General features: G+C 42.0%; 2 non-coding genes across 2 annotated transcripts; both read left to right on the forward strand.

Annotated features, from left to right (window-relative positions):
• Trnam-cau lies at window positions 1–72 on the forward strand. Its single transcript has one exon. It is a non-coding gene; the product is annotated as a tRNA-Met (tRNA).
• A 226-nt stretch (window positions 73–298) lies between these two features.
• Window positions 299–370, forward strand: Trnam-cau. The gene has a single exon. It is a non-coding gene; the product is annotated as a tRNA-Met (tRNA).
• Window positions 371–17,939: the final 17,569 nt, after the last annotated feature.

Below are 17,939 nucleotides of genomic sequence, written 5' to 3' on the forward strand. Positions count from 1 at the left end.
AGCAGAGTGGCGCAGTGGAAGCGTGCTGGGCCCATAACCCAGAGGTCCGTGGATCGAAACCACGCTCTGCTAAATTTTTTTTGTTTTATTTTTTAAAATTTTTTTTCAACTATCTCGTTTAAAACATACTGGCATTGCATGGAATTATTTTATTTTATTTTTATTACTCGTTTTACTGCTGTATTTTAGCCACGGGTAAAACCGATGACAGCGGAAAATCTGATTTTTTTCGGCGTTTAGATTGCATCATCTTTTTTTAAATTAAAATCTAGCTTCTTGTGGAGTGAGTAAATAAGAGAGCAGAGTGGCGCAGTGGAAGCGTGCTGGGCCCATAACCCAGAGGTCCGTGGATCGAAACCACGCTCTGCTATATGTATTTTTTACTCCCTGAAATTCTCATCGAATACAGACGCCGTTATAATTCATTTAAGGAAATAGTTTTTCCAACCATACAAAAATGCATAGTAAATGTAACCATGGAAAGAAAACTGTCATTTTCGTCTTACTCATTCCGGAAAGTATGGCTTATCGACAAATCCATGATCAAATCTACGTTTTTTTGGCATTTTATGCCGAGAATTGACTGACATATACCTATATATCGACGCTGTTAAGGAAGACTAGCACGTTTACATTTAAAAATGTATAGAAACGTGCTACTCTTCCTTAACAGCGTCGATATTAGCTCGTCGTTTCGAAACAATTGGAGCAGTTTATGCACGGAGCTCACGCGACAGTAGTATTCACGCGGACAATCTTGAGCTACCCATCGACTTTTCTTCCAATTACTTAAGCTGGCGCCTCAAGCACATGAGGCGTTGCAGAGCTTTTATGCTTAATTCGCACGTGCCTTTGAAGCAAAAGGACTATACTGGCATAGTCTATAAATGACACTTCACATAATATACAAGCAATTTTACAAATTATCAAGGAAATTTGAGCTTAAAATTAGTAGTTAGATAAATTCTGAAAAAATTTACGAGCATTCAAAAAGTTTAAGAGTTAACGTTTATAAAAAATTATATCGCTTAAATATTATTTTTTTGAATTTTTTTTAGTGGATCCCTAGAAGTAAATTTTTCTTCAAGTATACACAAGAAAAAGGAGAGTAAGAGGAAAAAAGGTTTTAATATTTCAGAGAAAATTCGATGATTCTCTGCAGCGTACTAATATAGCTGCAGAAAATATACCTATCGAAATTTTCATTGTTTACGAAATTTCCTTTATTTCCGGGACTCGAATGAACAGTTATCCACGTCCATTACATGCATCGAACGACAGCAATTTCACGCGTGGTTTTGGTCTCGAATCTAATGGATTTTTTATAGAATTACTCATATATACCGCTCCCCGAAATGTTATGCGATAGCCATCGTCGTTCACGCGGAGGGCGCGAACGGCTCTAGCCAAAAATCGTGCACGGCGCATTGTATAAGCTCGCAGCAACGTGTGCTATACATAGTTATAGCATATATTCTCGTGCACGAGAACTATGAGTCTAAATTGCTTTTTGACGCTGCATTCTTGAGCCGCATCGGGAGCAATATTTCCCAAGTTTTCTCTCCTTCTCTCTCTTTCTCTCTGCGAGAGAAGGCTTGCCTACAGATATATCAGTGTAAATATGCTAATTTTTCTCTGTTACTCGATTATTTTAAAAGCTACATAATAACAAATTGAAACAATTTTCCATTGCCGCGCGAGCGCCTGATTTATTCCAATTATTATTTGCATTTATAAAATGTCTTGGGCATTAAAATGCGCAGTGCACACACCTGTTGATTTTTTTCATAATTTTCACTTTCTATCGATACGCACGGTACATATTTGCTCGAAGATTAATCGATCTCCGCGCGATCGTGAGTAAAATCTTTTTGAGAATCTAAACGCTTACGTAACGCAAGATCTCAAGCTCGTGTGGCTACTACCTACATGAAATATTAGCGGCAATTGGCATCATAATTCGATACCACACGGGATGGAAAAGAAAATTCTAATCGGTCGTCTGATTGAAAAAATGAAAAATCAGTGAGCGAAAACCTTACATTACTTTGCATAATCTTGTATACGGCGAGCAGCTCTTTTTTTTCCAACTTTTTAATTTTCTCCATTAAGAAGCTGGTGCACGAGTAATTTACCGCACGTGCCGCATCGCGTACAGTGCATATTTACACTGTAGTCGCGCGAGTATGTGAGAAAAAGCTGCTATTGAATTAATGCATGCTTACGGTTTATTTTTATCTATAAAAATAAATAATACCTCGTGCATTGCAAATTTTTGCTCTGAAACGAGTGCGGACCAGTTAAATCCATATAATATGAATAGTTCGATTCACACGTCATACTTTTCATGCTGCGCGCGCGGCGTCGAACAAATGCAACGTCTTTTGCATACCGAGTCGCTGCATAAATTTATTCGGAAAAAAGTCGACAATTAAAGCGCTTTAATACCTCGCACAGCTCTCGAGCTCGTTGCACATACTCGAGCGGGAGCCGAAGCTTTTTCCTTTCTTAATCCCTTTTAACGCCGAGATCGCAACAATGTGTAATAATGATCATGGGGGTAATCCGACGCGCGCGAATATAAGCAGCTCGTACGTTGCTGTATGCTTTATTGGGTTTCGAAGTCATTGAGTATAATTGCCGCACGCAACGAGAGGATTTCATCATGCCGGGGCTGTCGCAAGGCCAGCGCATAACACGCGCAGGTGTCGCAGTTTCGCACTCTATGCGCGCCATATATAATATATATAGCGTACATGAATGAAAAATGTATACGTACGCCAGCTGTAGAGGCTGCGCGCACGCACTGCACATTGATAATGTATATAATTCTCGCTGCGGGAATTTTTCAACCTTATTCGCGCGTTGAATCGCGCTGCATTCGATATCTCGTTTCGATCGCGGGATCACGAGCAAGTTCATTGACTCGATCGCTAAGCGGTACAGAGAACATTTTTTAAAATTTTTTCCCGAGCGATCAATGTCAGCTCTCTCTAATCCGTCAGCACGACGTCAAAATATCGATAGCCTCGTATATGCCTGCTACGTGAGCATATACGCGCTCTGCGGCGCTGCTCAGCTGGTACCGGTCCGCTTCGCTTCGAGACGCATATAGAAAGTGCAAATGCCATATCAATGTCATTCCTGGATACATTTTAATATTCTCCGTTTCAATGATACATTTTCACCGCTTACGGATAATCGACATTTATTTATAGCCAAAGTAATATTTCTATCCTGCAGCAGCCAAATATGTATTTCGAAATTTTCTTAGCACGCGCATGCCTGTATCTACCCTGTTAAAAATGCTATGAATTCACTTCTCAATCATTATTATCGGAGCGCAAAAATAACGACGAGAGTACGAGAGAATATTTTTCGTAGAGCACAGAACCAACCTTTCACCCGCATTTTGAATTATATCATCCGGTGCACGATGTGCTTTTGAGACGCCGATGCGAGGCTGCTTCATAAATATCATCCTGCAACAACAAATTCAGGATACATTACAAAAACTTGGTTTGGAACTAAAAAACTCTTTTTTATTGTCCCAAACTAAAAACAAGGAGGCACAGATACAACTTTTCATTTTTCACAACAACGAAATCATATTTTCAAATTATTTATTATATCTATTGAGTTATCATTTAAAATTGCATTTGTTACACAACTTTGGATGCGTCTGATGTAAAAAATATAATTAGACGCGTTTTATAATTTGAAAGATTAGTGAAATGTTTTCGATAACGGATATAAGATCGACCAATTATACAAAATGAAGATAAAACAGTTTTCTTCTTCACAATCTAACTTTTAAAATAACCATTGGATCTTAATGTTTATGGTCTTCAATTAAAGCTTGGCTGCTGATCTTTCAAAATTCTACTTTTCAAAAATGTTAGAAACCGACTTCAATCTAAATAATTTTTGAAATATTTAACAAATCGAAATAAAACTTTTTCGGAATTTATCCTGAACATAATTGACAATAAATGTAGTTTATTTCAGTAAGATTTACCATGCCGTTTTCGAGAAAACGTATTCTACATACATACATATACACACACGCATACACATACTTACAAGTATCAGTCGATCACAAATTCTGCTTGGTTTACGAATATGTAGTTGAGATATTATACCAGACACAAAAATGAACAAAAGTCGATTTTGGACCCCTCACAGAGTTTCCTCGTCGAGAAAACAATATGTGCATGTATATATTATTACTCCTATAATTACCGAACTTCAAAAAATTATGAAATCCATAAAGGAATATTTTTAAGCCAACGAAAATAAAGGTCAATGCAGAATTGGCTTTATCGCCACGTGGAAACATGTGGTATTGCATCATTCGCCGTTGCATCCAAATGAGATAAAAGCAGCCTAATGCGGCGCTTCTGTTTCCGGTATATATCTCTGTTTCTTTCTAGCGCTGCGCAATGGATCAGATCGGATTCATTCAAAAGGTATTACGACTAAAAAGTGAAAGACCAGCATAGCAGAGGTGATGCCTATGGCCCATCTGTATGCTATTGTTATTATTGCCGCGCGAATGGACCCGATTACGCTGGAAGCTTTCACTTTCAAGTCGCTTCTGTGCATACACGAACAAACGTTTGACCCTGTTTCACGCTCGAATACATAGAGATACATTCACGCTCTGAGTCGAGCACAATCCACGCTCAGTCCCGAGCGCGAAACGTCCTCGAGTTCAGTCGAGTGCAAACTATGTCCCACGCTGAGCAGGATATTACCTCAACTCAATCTGGAAAGATATTCGCCCTCGAAGTCGATCACAGATCATGCTCAGACCCGAGCACGAAATGCTCTCGGGTTCTGATGCGAGCGAAGTAATCCTGAATCTTGAATATGAAAGATGAATGGTCGAGTTTCAAAAACTTAAACAAAAATCTTTCGTTGCGTATTCGCATTGCGTATTATTTCCCAAGTGTGCATGGAAACCCCAGATTTTCTATTTTTCAAAATCTTGTAAATTTATAAACTATCATTGGTTAAAATTTCACTTCGATCTAAAGTTTTTTTCATTTTCGCTACAGCCTCCGTAATATATCGTGCTTGGTATTTGCATTGATTTATTTTAAAAAATTTTAAATCTCCTTAAACGTGCTTCTATAACGAGCAGCAGCCGCAAGAGCATATTTGTGCGTGCTTCGAGTGCTATAAAAACAAAAAAAACTATTAAAAACAGTGAGTGATAGTGCAGTGTATAGTGAAAGTTACAGAGTTAACACCACAGTATTTCACGATGGTACCAGCGTATAAAAGGCATAAGGTAAGGGGCTATCTTACAATTTATAATAATAATTCGGTCTCGATTAAAAAGGAAAATTAAAATTCTCTGCAGAGTCTTCTTCATGCGACGGGAGATAACAATTACGAACACTGGTTGACAACGTCGGACATTTACGCGCTGCTACGCCTTTATTACCCTCTCGAGAATTGCGTAGTAGGCCCGCCTGAGGCTTCACTCCGGAGAGAAATCGAGGGGTTCAGGAATCATGATCAAATGACGTTGAAACCGATCGTCTTCAACTTGAGCGAAACTCATTGGACGTGTTTGGTCCTGGAGAAGAGCGCGGGTAAATGCTACGCATATCACCAGGACAGTCTCGGTAATTATGCCAAACTCTGCTTTTTTTACATTATTTCCGAGTTTCTGCGTAACTTCTTGCGGGAGTAGACCTATAAGGTTTTCGATGTCCGCACAAAACAGCAGTACGACGGTGATAATTGTGACATCTGGGCGGTGTTGAATGTCCGTGACATTCTCCAAGTCCTGCAGAAACAACGTCCAGAAAACCGAATGACCGCCGGGGTTTGGGAACAAGTCGCGGTGACGACCATGAAGAAAGCTATGCATCAACATAAACTTGCCGAGCTCAATGATCTTCGTCGCATGTATTCGTTTTTTTTTTTTTTGGAAAACTGTCCGTCTTACGACAACGAATATGGATACGTTGTACATGATCGGTAAGGCTGTTCTTTGCCATTCGTTGATTGAATTTTTAATATTTTTAAATATTTTGTTTTCGGTTCTAGCATCGTTCCCAGATTAACATCACCACCGGTGGAGCCGAGGCCCTCGAGCTTTCAACAGTTCATCTGTAGCAGGAGTGCTGCTCCGAATTTTTTAAATAATGCTACGCATTTTTTCTATTATTAAGTTTAATCTAGCTTTTTTCAATTCAGTGTCCGAATCAAATAGAGTCTTTAATGCATCGGGAATCAAATGCGAGACCTTATGTGCAATGCACGTCAAATACTTATCTATACCTCAAAATAGAAAATTTGATTAAAATAAATTATAGTCATTTTAATTGTACTTAATAAATAAATAATAAAATTAGAAATATTTACCAACTACTTTAATAAAGATAGAAAAGAAGTGAAATTTGAGATTGGTGATAGAGTATCGTAGACGATTCTACGGACACTCGCGGCTCTCGTGTGCTGTAGCGATCTACTAGCTTTACCAGTCAGACGGTAACTAACTGTCATCTTCGCTTTTCTCTTGGCTTCTACTTCGCCCGTCTTGTCGATCATCGCCTCTTGTTTACATATAACATAAAGGAACAATCACGCAGCATCTCATACTATTAGATCATTATTATTAGCCTTGACCGACAATGATTCGTCGGGCGACTTACTCTACAATAATACCGTTTCGGCATTACAAAGCCCTCCACCAAACTATTCGTACCTGTACGAATAAGTTTGTCAATTTGTCGCTCGACACATCCTTGTCGTCAAGCCATCGACGCTTAGTACTACATTCACACACTTCTCGAAATTCACTCATTCAATGAAATGATTCTTAAAATTACAAACAACACAACTAACTACCAAAATAAAATATAAAAAAAAACCAAAAATCTTACGGCCTCTCTCTCTCTTACACTCTAGCGCTTTCCTCCTCCTAGCGCTTTCCACAGCTGTTTCCTTGCTGCGGCCTTCTTCGAATGGAAGTTCCTCTGGCTCTTCTTCCAGGCCCGACTGCAGCGAGGACAGTGCCGAACCTCAACACCTCGCCGCCCACAATTCGTACAAATGTCGCCGTCGTAACGACTTTTACATTGGCGACGAGTGTGTCCCGGCTGGTGACTATGAAAACATGCTCCGCGCGGAGGATCCAACCCCGGCACGAACCCCACCGGCTCCAGGCCTCCAAAATTCTCGCCTCGAATGCGAGCCGGTGCGGTCGCGTTCCCCGACAGCGAGCTAGGGCCCGCCACCGGGTTTAGAGGTCGAACCTCCACGCGAGCTTCCTCTCGCTGATGTTGTTGCTGCTGCAGTCGCGGTAGCTGCTGATGTTGTTGCTGCTGCTCCTGGTAGTGGCCCGGACGGCGAAGTTGGCGCTGTTGCTGCCCGTCGAAGACGTACTCCGCCTGTGGCAGGCGCCGCTGTTGCTCCATAAACGGCTGGAATACCAAGCCATGCGGGCCCGCCACATAGCTCACCTGCTGCACCGGTGGAGGCAACGGCAGCGCAAATTGTTCTTGTACGGGTGCCAGAGGTGGAGTCGGCACCCGCGCGCTCTCCTCCGTCGACTCTCCTGAGCGACGAAGCGTAGCCGTCGCCTCCCCCTCCTCCAACAATAAACTCTCCTCTTCCGGCGAGCCACGGAATACCTCCTCGAAAGCTCGCCGTCCCACTCCTCCATTGGTCGACGGGCCGCCACCAGCTGCTGGAGCATCGCCCGCATATCCTCCTCCTGCAGCCGCTCGCCACCTTCGTCCGGACGTCGTCCTTCACCCGGCGACGGAGTGCGTTGGCGCGGACCAACGCCGTTGACGCGTCTGCGTTGGCGCGCCTCTCTCCTTCTGTCGGCGTCCGTTCGCTGCTGCCACGCCGGCTGTTGCCAGCTGTAGCCCTCAAGCACTGCGGACTCCTCCCAGTCCATCTCGTCCTCCGCCGTCATTGCCGACGAACTCGGATAAACCGGGACAAGTTCGCCCGAGACCTCCACGGTCTCCCTTCCCTCCGGCTCTGCGCGGAGACGACCGGGTACGCCGAGCTCCATGAGGCGTATATACTCCTCAAACCAAGGCTCCTAGTCACCCATTCATATTTTGATGAAAGAAATGATACAGTTACACCCATATAAGATTGATTGGAAACATCCTTCCAACAATCAGCTGTAATACAGTAGCAAATGCTATCTGCAAAATCTTCCATAAAGCGACTTTTCAGTACATCAAACTTACATTCAAGATTATGACTTAGGGTTTTTGCAGAGGGTATATTATAATGCGGAGCTACTGTTTTCTGAATACTTGAAAGTATCGAGTCTTCATAATACTATCGAATAGTATTGCCGAACACTAGCCGAGGGCAGTATCAGCAGCAGCACCGCCTGCTTCTCCGATTCCTCTTCAGAGGATGACGAACATATTATTCTTCTCATCGCTCCGGTGCGGATGGTGATTGGTTCATCATCCTCTGACTCGTAGAGCAGCTCCTCTTCAGTCCTGCGCTGATTGGGCGTAAGGACTTTTTTCGGACTTTTTGAAGTGAAAGTCCAGGGTCGACGCGATTTGGGAATCGACTCCAACTTCTTTGTGGCAGGAGTTGGAGGCGATTCTGGGTCCACCACGACTACCTCTACGTCGGCGGTCGATTGATTTTTCGCCAACGGATGTTGCTTGAGCGACAATGCAGGCGGTGCTGCTTCTGCTGCTAATGCTGCCCTCGGCTCCACCGGTGTGATGTTAATCTGGGAACGATGCTAGAACCGAAAACAAAATATTTAAAAATATTAAAAATTCAATCAACGAATGGCAAAGAACAGCCTTACCGATCATGTACAACGTATCCATATTCGTTGTCGTAAGACGGACAGTTTTCCAAAAAAAAAAAAAAACGAATACATGCGACGAAGATCATTGAGCTCGGCAAGTTTATGTTGATGCATAGCTTTCTTCATGGTCGTCACCGCGACTTATGTTCCCAAACCCCGGCGGTCATTCGGTTTTCTGGACGTTGTTTCTGCAGGACTTGGAGAATGTCACGGACATTCAACACCGCCCAGATGTCACAATTATCACCGTCGTACTGCTGTTTTGTGCGGACATCAAAAACCTTATAGGTCTACTCCCGCAAGAAGTTACGCAGAAACTCGGAAATAATGTAAAAAAAGCAGAGTTTGGCATAATTACCGAGACTGTCCTGGTGATATGCGTAGCATTTACCCGCGCTCTTCTCCAGGACCAAACACGTCCAATGAGTTTCGCTCAAGTTGAAGACGATCGGTTTCAACGTCATTTGATCATGATTCCTGAACCCCTCGATTTCTCTCCGGAGTGAAGCCTCAGGCGGGCCTACTACGCAATTCTCGAGAGGGTGATAAAGGCGTAGCAGCGCGTAAATGTCCGACGTTGTCAACCAGTGTTCGTAATTGTTATCTCCCGTCGCATGAAGAAGACTCTGCAGAGAATTTTAATTTTTCTTTTTAATCGAGACCGAATTATTATTATAAATTGTAACTTCTTTAGGCGCGTTGGGTATTTTAAATGAATCAGTCTGGGATTTTAGGTAAAAGTTGCGCCGCCTCAAAACACCTGTAAACAGCAAAGGAAAACATTTTTTCCGCTCTTTCCGTAGAGCGTCTACATATCTGTATCGCCGATGATTAGATTACGGAATTGCATAATAAATCCCGCGAGCGCGTGGCGTGCTACACAGTAGTAATTATCCGTGCAAAAATGCCCAGCTCTCCTTTCGTACCCTCCCTCCTCTCGCCATTTGCATAAATCACATTTTCCCTCATTCTGTGGTACAGAGCACGCGGACATTACTCGAAATCACACGTGAATTTTTTCCGCACGAGGCAAACGTTTTATAAAGCCGAGGCGCGCGCGCCCGAGTCGGTGCACGCGAATATGTATACACTCGAGGTGAAAGAGAGATCGTTATTCATCGAAATGGCTTTCACATACATGTGTGTTTGTGTGTACGTATGTTTATACGCGCGCAAGTATCAGAAGCTGTGCCGGGTTTATTTTCTCTCGCACTTGTACACGTTTTACACTTGTTAGCTATGTGCTGATGGAATTTCAATGCATGCATGTAAACGCATAACAAATAATATAATAATATTGAGCGCGTGCTCGTTGCCGCCTGAGTTTCGAAAATATGACCCTTTCGTTTCTGCTCTCGTGATTCGACGGGCCCGATGAAGCTCAACATGCCTCTTCCATGTAACGAAATAGTTAATATAAACGTGAAAAACTACGTTGCCAATGGAAGATTAACAATTTCGAACTGTTGATCGGTAAGCCGGATCAAAACAAGCGTCTTTACATACATTCATATCTGCTTCTCTCTTTTACTCTGGATTTTAATTAACTCACATTGTTTCTCTATCAAGACATACGTGTATATAAACCAAAAGACCGTGTAGACTTTGTATAAACAAGCGTCTTCTTGAATGCAACCGGTGGGCTTACACATATATATACTTCCGCCGTCAGCTCATCAAACAGTACTCCCCTTCATGATCTTGTGTGTGTGTGTGTGTATGTGCCTGTATGAGTGCATACATGCAACTATTTTCTAACTGGATCGGTTGAAATCGAAACCGCACATATTCGAGCCTCGCGTTCACTCGTCGAGCGCAGCGCGCCGAACAGCAGTTACATGATATATACAACGTTTGCCAATTCACGTACTCACGCTTGCATACACGTACACACATACACACGTACACATATTTATGCAGCTACGGTACTTATCGGTACTCTATCGATAGTCGTGTCTAAGATTGCTCCGAGAGAGAGAAAATTCGACTTCTCGATCGCTCGCTCGATATATACAGATAGCTACTGTAAAATGTCTGTGCAGACTTTAATTAGTCTAAGAAAGAGAGAAAGAGCTAATCGTAAAATATATCAAATGCAGCTTATAATATGTGGTATATTATTGCAGGTAAAAAAGAGTGGCGTCGGGCTATATACGTACATGTAGCTCGGATATTTATAAGTATGTATATGTGTGTATGTGTGTGTGTGTGTGTGTGTGCAATTGATTGGCGAGCTGAAAGTTGTGATTTCTTCTGCTTTTTTTGCGTCTGTCAATGTCAATAGCTCCGCAAAGTGTCTGCGCTTACGTTCACATGCACGAGCTCGAGCGCGATGTACCGTTTCATTTCTTTTTTTTTCGTTGTTGTTGTTTTTCTCCCTCTCGATCTCTCATTCCCATAAAACTTTTTTTTTCGTGTCATAATTTTGACTAATAATATGAGCGTGAATTGGTCTCGTTTTCTACGCCCGTCACCGGCGATTGAATATCAACCCAACGTTCGATCAGATAAAAGCCGCGATAAATGAATACTTAGCGCTGCTTTTCAGTCCATCGAGCGCCACAAATCACAACGAAAAGCTTATAATTAACATTTTTTATCAACGTCTCGGTATTTGTCACTGTTTATTATGAATTAAAAAAGAAGAAGTAAAAAGAGTGAAATAATTATCGCGGTAGCGTGTAAATTTAATCTACTAGTCTCGCGAGCGCACGCATAATCCGAATATCAAAGAGCTTTTCCCTCAAAACACTGGGCTGACTGTTTTAATGTACGGCAGCGGCGGAATTTGCACGGCTCGTTTGACTTACTGGGATATACAAGTATAGCTCTTTCCCTCTTTAGGCTCGCATCGCTATATAATTCGTATTCGCTGCTCGCGAAAGACAGAGAGAAGATTCTTCGCTGGACGAAATTAGACGAGTTAAAGTCTCTCTCTCTCTCTAGAGCCTATATATATATTGCGATTCATGTGGGCTCTTGTATACGTTGTAGGCCATTAGGCAATACAAATTACAACAAATTCAAATGGTACATACGGATATATATGAACGTAATTCCATCACTCGGCAACTAAGCCGAAAACGATGGAGATGTTTGCTGCGCGCCTCTGCACTTTTGTTTAGAGAGACCGAGAAATACTAGCTCCCGAGATATATTTCGAGACTCGAGGCATTTTCGTTAAGAGATATAAACCTTTTTTTCTCTCTCTTTTCTAGCATCGCGCACTAGGCGCCTTCTCGATGACGCACAAACTCGAGCACGTTTAATGAACATGTTGTACTTTTGCGCGCGGCCGCGCATATAAGCTCAATACCGCAAGGTATGAAAACAATGTTGAATACTCTTTATAATGAGCAGTTTTAGTTGGCACTTTGCAGGTCGCAAGTGTGCTTAGAGCCGCCGCTGCTGCTGCCGTCGCTGGACGCATTCTTGGCACATTTTAATTATATTGTTTTCTGCAGACTATTGTTTCGCCCGTGTTCCAGAAAGTCGAATGAAGATATATCGTTATAGAAATGTATGATCAGTAGTACGCTTCATCGTCGCTCCAATTCATCTCTTAGAATCTTGAGAGTCGTACGTACTCGGGTAAAGAAAAGAAATAAAAATTATAGATATTCCCATTACATAGATTGAAATTGAGGCTTCGTAAGAAATCACGCGGGTCATCCATGCATCGACTAGCTTCATAAGTATAATACTTTGTGAGAAAATAATTTTCTTTTTTGAAATTGTATCAATTATATAAGTATTAACATTTATCATTCAAGTCCACATAATTATAAATACTAATCATGATTTAGTTTCGACGTATTTACACTAGCTGGTTCAAAATTTCAATTTATTCGGTTAAAACATAAAGTATGGCATGCAAATAAGATGAATTAAAATCGATTAAAATTCGATATTTTTTATACAATTACACTGGACTTGTTTGGCGAGCAGGCATCATCAATCAGGCTTGGGTTATTTTCGACGCTGAATCTGACACATTATACAATTAATACTCATTGAGAGTGTTAAAAATCAGATATTTTTATAAGAAAGCGCGTGTACTGGCTGAGCAAAATGGACGGCACTTTTCAAGGTAATTAATGAAGGGTATGTACGTGTTACATTTGTGGCTGCGCGAAAAGGGACAATATTGGCGCCAGTTTCTACACGGTTTGAAATGTAGGTCGAACGATCTTGCGTTGCCCCTCTCTGACTTTGGTGTCGCGCGCCGAGCGCGTCTCTGCATTTACGTCAAAGTCAACGCGCGCACTTGTTGTTTTTCTTCTTTTCTTCTTTTTCCTTCTCTTGTTACCTGTTTTTTTCCATATCGCTCTATTTAATGCCTGTTTATACTTGGCCGGTTTTGTCATTTTTAAAAATGTTTCAATTCGACAAGCGAGTAATATTGCAGGATAAGGAAAATCAGGAGCATACTTAAAAGTCTCATTGAACGTTGCTTGATTTATTTACCGAAAGCCAATGAAAAGTAATTATTTGCATGCGATGCAGCGTAAAAAGAAGAAACAACAAAGTCAGCGAGTTGGTATTGGTACATGCTATACTCGTGTTAGCCACGTAATATAGGTGCAACCAGCAGAGCTCGATATAAACACACACGGACGATGACCAGCTTGTTTCACAATTATGTACGCTAATAGCATTTCCAATGCAATCTGTACACGATAAGCCGATCGATGCATTAGCGGGTAAAAATAACAATGTTATCTACTTTTTTGTTTTACATAGCAAATTACGTGTACGTGCCATAAGCAGACATTAAGCGGCAATGGTTTTTGTCGCTTCTTCCGGGTGGGCGCGCGACTACGTTACATTGACCTGAAAAGAGCGAGCTCGATCCAGCCGGGTCGCTCGGCAAAACTACATATTCATCTTGTATTTGACAATGCGAAAAATCTCGAGCGCTTGATAGATACCCCCTCAATATGGTACAGATGAGCCGACGGTGGGGAGGAAATACATACAGAGAGCAGATTAATCAAGTAAAAGGTCACTTGGCTATGCTAAGTAGCACGAGGCATGCGGCTCGCGAGCCTCTTCTATGTTATATACAGAGTATATACGAGCAGCAGCAGCAGCAGCGCACGTTATTTCTATACACATATAACGGCACTAATGTGACGTCAATATAAGCCAAATGCTATGTAGTGGAGCTCGTACGTGTGTGCACGTATAAAAAGATGCTATATTGTATAGGTGCTGCACGTTGCGGTGTATACACATTATATATAGATAAAGTACGCGCGCGGCCTATGCTCGTTAAAAGATCGGCTCGAGAATGCGAGTAGCCGCCCAGGGTAAGTCGCGCTGCAGTTCCCTGCACTACTACTACTGCGCCTATACTATAACGCACCGACGCTAAATCATATTGCATCGAAAGCAGCCTCGCGGCTACTTATAATACGCCCTACGGTCCACCCATATCCTCGCGCGATCCTCCACTTATATTTGCGGAAAACGGCGAGCCTACGCCATTTTCAATATTATACGCATTATAACAAGAAGCTGTATGCCTCTGTGCAATTTATACCTACATTCGTTTATCGCGACAATGGCACATCGAGCGGCCAAATCGCATCTTATCGTCCGGCTTATTGCTCCGCGAGTCTGCCTAAGATCGAGTTACCAGCTGTAGCACGTATGCTCGAAACATGCCCATAATCGAGCCGACCGACTTATCTACCTATTTCTGCGGCTTTTATTTTTCTTTGCTGTTCTTGTCTCCTTTCCTGCTCGTAATCGCCATCGCCATTATCCTATGCTAAGGCGCTGATGAACTGCACAGATGAGACTTATATCGGCTGCTCGATCCGTATTGTCGAGAAGCTTAGAAATATAGTGGAGACATTTTTCAGTGCCATAGGCTTTTAATGTATTATTTCTCGATTTCGTTGTGTTTGTTTATGTTTTCCACGCTGACATACTATGAAAATTTATATCATAATACTACACGCACAATCGACACCAGCAATCGACAAAATAAAATTTAAAAATCAGCAAAATTTGCTTATATATTTACTTACGTAATCCTACTGTACGCCGTGAAGAGGAAGCCGAATGACTTAGTGGTCAAAGGGTACAGTTTATTGTCGTATAATGCTGTATGAATAGACCGCGAAAAGCCGCTAACATCGGCAAAACAGTTCGCGCTATTTTCAGTTGAAAAAGTTTACGATTCTTTTAAATTTTCCAATCTCTATCGATACAAGTCAGTTATTTTTTGGTACTCTCGCTGCTTAGAAAAAAATCAACCATTCAGAGCTAATTGAAACGTTTACTGACGTACATTTTCGTATCCGAGACAACATATAGCCTCGCACTTAAAAAAAAAAACAGCAAGACAAAGAGAATCACCTGCGTATCAAAGGACGATTACATGCCTTTACACATCTTTTTCTTCCGTCATTTCGATATGCTACACCATAGGGCACACGTGATGCATAACTCGACTCTCATTGAAATGTAAATACTAAATTAGCATGTTCCGTTACGCACGGTTGATTATGTCGTTATAATGGACAAGAGATACATCGTTAATCTTGTGCACTTAGAGCAGTCACAAAATGATGTGCAGCTCTTTGTTTGTGACGTAACGTGTTAGATAGAATGATCGCATTTCAAATTCACCTGTATTTTTTGAAACGCGGGTCCGCGTGAATATACCGTTCATTAGCTGCGCGTTAAATGATTTATCGAAAATCAACTTCAATAGTCCAATAAATGATTGTAGATCCTTGTAAAATCGCGGCTCATCATACGAGTTATTAAGGAAGAACATTTTAAAAATCTTAACTCCACTTTATCATACAGTTTGAGTTCAGAATTTTAATTCACGACAAAAAAAGTATAAGATTCTAGTCACGAACGACTTTATACAGAATTTTTCAACGATGTGTGTAGCGGTTCTTCCAACTTTTGGGGATATTATACGCGCGAAGCTCGCTGTGTGTAGCGGTTCTCTGTATATATCTGTACCGCACATGCTTTTGTACAGTTTTAAAATTCACTTTCGGTACAGCACGCACACAGCCTCTCGTCGGCCTCGCGGTCTCGACCGCGAGAGATAGATGCATTAAAGCATCGAGCTTGTGCATCGAAGCCAGCGAGAATTGAAAAATATATTAAGACGGAGAGGAGAAAAATTGTAATTGGATTAAGGCGATTTCAATCTTTTTGCATGGGCACGCCGAGCGCACGAGCATAAGTGCAGATCGTAAACTCAATTACTTCAACAACGTCTCTCACTTTTCAATCAACGCGGATATGCGCCCGCGCCTCAACTCAGACACAGAGTCGTGAATTTTTTACCCCCCTCCCTCTCCCTCTCTCTCTCTCTCTCAATCCTTTTTTTTCATGAGCGTATGGCATGCGCTCGTTATATCAATCAATGACATAATTAAATGTCAAAAGTCATGGAGCCGCGCATAAATTTCGAGCGGACTGAAAATGATATCTCAAGTGTGTATTTATGAAAAATGAATTTTGCATTACGAAATGTGGCATTATATGCATATAAACGAAAAATCAATCTCGTAATCGCTACGGTGCATCGTGTACAGTATAAATGATTGATTTCTTGCGATTACGTAGGGATTTATGGATCGTTTTCCATTATTCTCGCTACTGGTAAATAGATACATTGTAAGGATCTGCCTGCACAAGATGAGTGATGATTAGAGCACAATGTTCAAACACACGCTGTGAAAGTTGCATTTATGTGCAATTATTTCTGCTTCTTTTCTTCTCTGATCTTCGCACCTTCAAATGAACTCAATCTTACGCAATTTGTATCGCTTATGCGTTATTGGGAAAAAAGCTGCGCTGCGTTTAAGAAGCTTGAAAAAGAAAACGATAACTTCTAGGCAAGAAAGGCTCCATTTTTATCATTTTAAAATAAACATGACGCACTCTACGAGGAAATAATTCGATGGGGGCGGTTATTTTGCTACATTCGAGCTGCATTGACGAACACGTGTATACTATATAGACAACCTATCACCCCAGTAACATAATTTACTCTATTTCGCATTTAATCTGCTAATCGCCACACCTGTACGATATAATATGCATATAAAAACTGAATATCTCAGTCAGTGTTTCGCGTGATTATTTTTGCAATTAATATTAAGTGTGTCGAACTCGAAAAAAAAGCTCACTTTATGCACGAAAACAGACATGCCCAAGTTAATGATGACTCATTTACTGTTTAGGCGGGCTTGAACTTTCAACTTTCGCATATTATATACGAGCCACGGCTCCCAACAAAATTAAGACGCTGGATTACTCCACAAGCGAATCTCAAAGCTCATATTTCAAAGCGTAGCCGTTAGGCGAGCTTTAAATGTATATCGCTTTTTCAGTATTGCGCTCGTCGAGCTGCCACAAGACTCGCCATCTCAAACGCTTCGGCATAGCTTAACGCTCGCACTGACGATATCGAGGATTAATAATATAGATCGCAATCTCGCAGCCGATCGGTTGCAGTACGTAGGTGCTTAATTGAGTTTCCGATGCATCCTCCGTACACACAATACGTCAGCTCGTGTTATTCGCTTTTTGCTCGTCTCTCGATTCGCAGCGACGACACCGCGTGTAAACGTTCCTCGTGTAAACCTTCGTACGCGCGCGTCTTGCGACTTAATCTTGCTCTTTCTCCTTCTTCTTCGTTTTAATTGGTGCCTTTTTTCCTCTTCACTGCTGCGTAGTGCAGCCGAGGCACCGAATCGACCGACGTAGGATATACATAATATCATCAAAAGCCCAGCGGAGAGCGTCCATTCTCGAACGCGGCCGGTATATTTTATTTATAAGGTATTTACTATTGATGAGGTCTATACATCAAAGTGACGCGTTGCATATATGACTGACGCGCTACGCGTTTGTTCGCCGCATCATCCGTCGGACGTGGCAGGCGCTTATATGCAGCTGCCCAAAACCGGTACGCAAAATGAAAGAAAATATCGCGTAGCGCCCGTAGCTGCGCGCGCGCGTGCCTCCTCGAGACAAAGCCCCCGTAGTGCACCGAAAAACCGGTCCGCTACTCGAGTGTATCTTCGCGCTACCATCGTTCTTCCGCGTCCCGTATAAGGATTGTTCTTGTCAT

This window comes from Trichogramma pretiosum, unplaced genomic scaffold, assembly GCF_000599845.2.
Source record: "Trichogramma pretiosum strain Unisexual culture from Peru unplaced genomic scaffold, Tpre_2.0 scaffold4, whole genome shotgun sequence".
In the NCBI taxonomy this organism is placed as follows: Eukaryota; Metazoa; Arthropoda; class Insecta; order Hymenoptera; family Trichogrammatidae; genus Trichogramma; species Trichogramma pretiosum.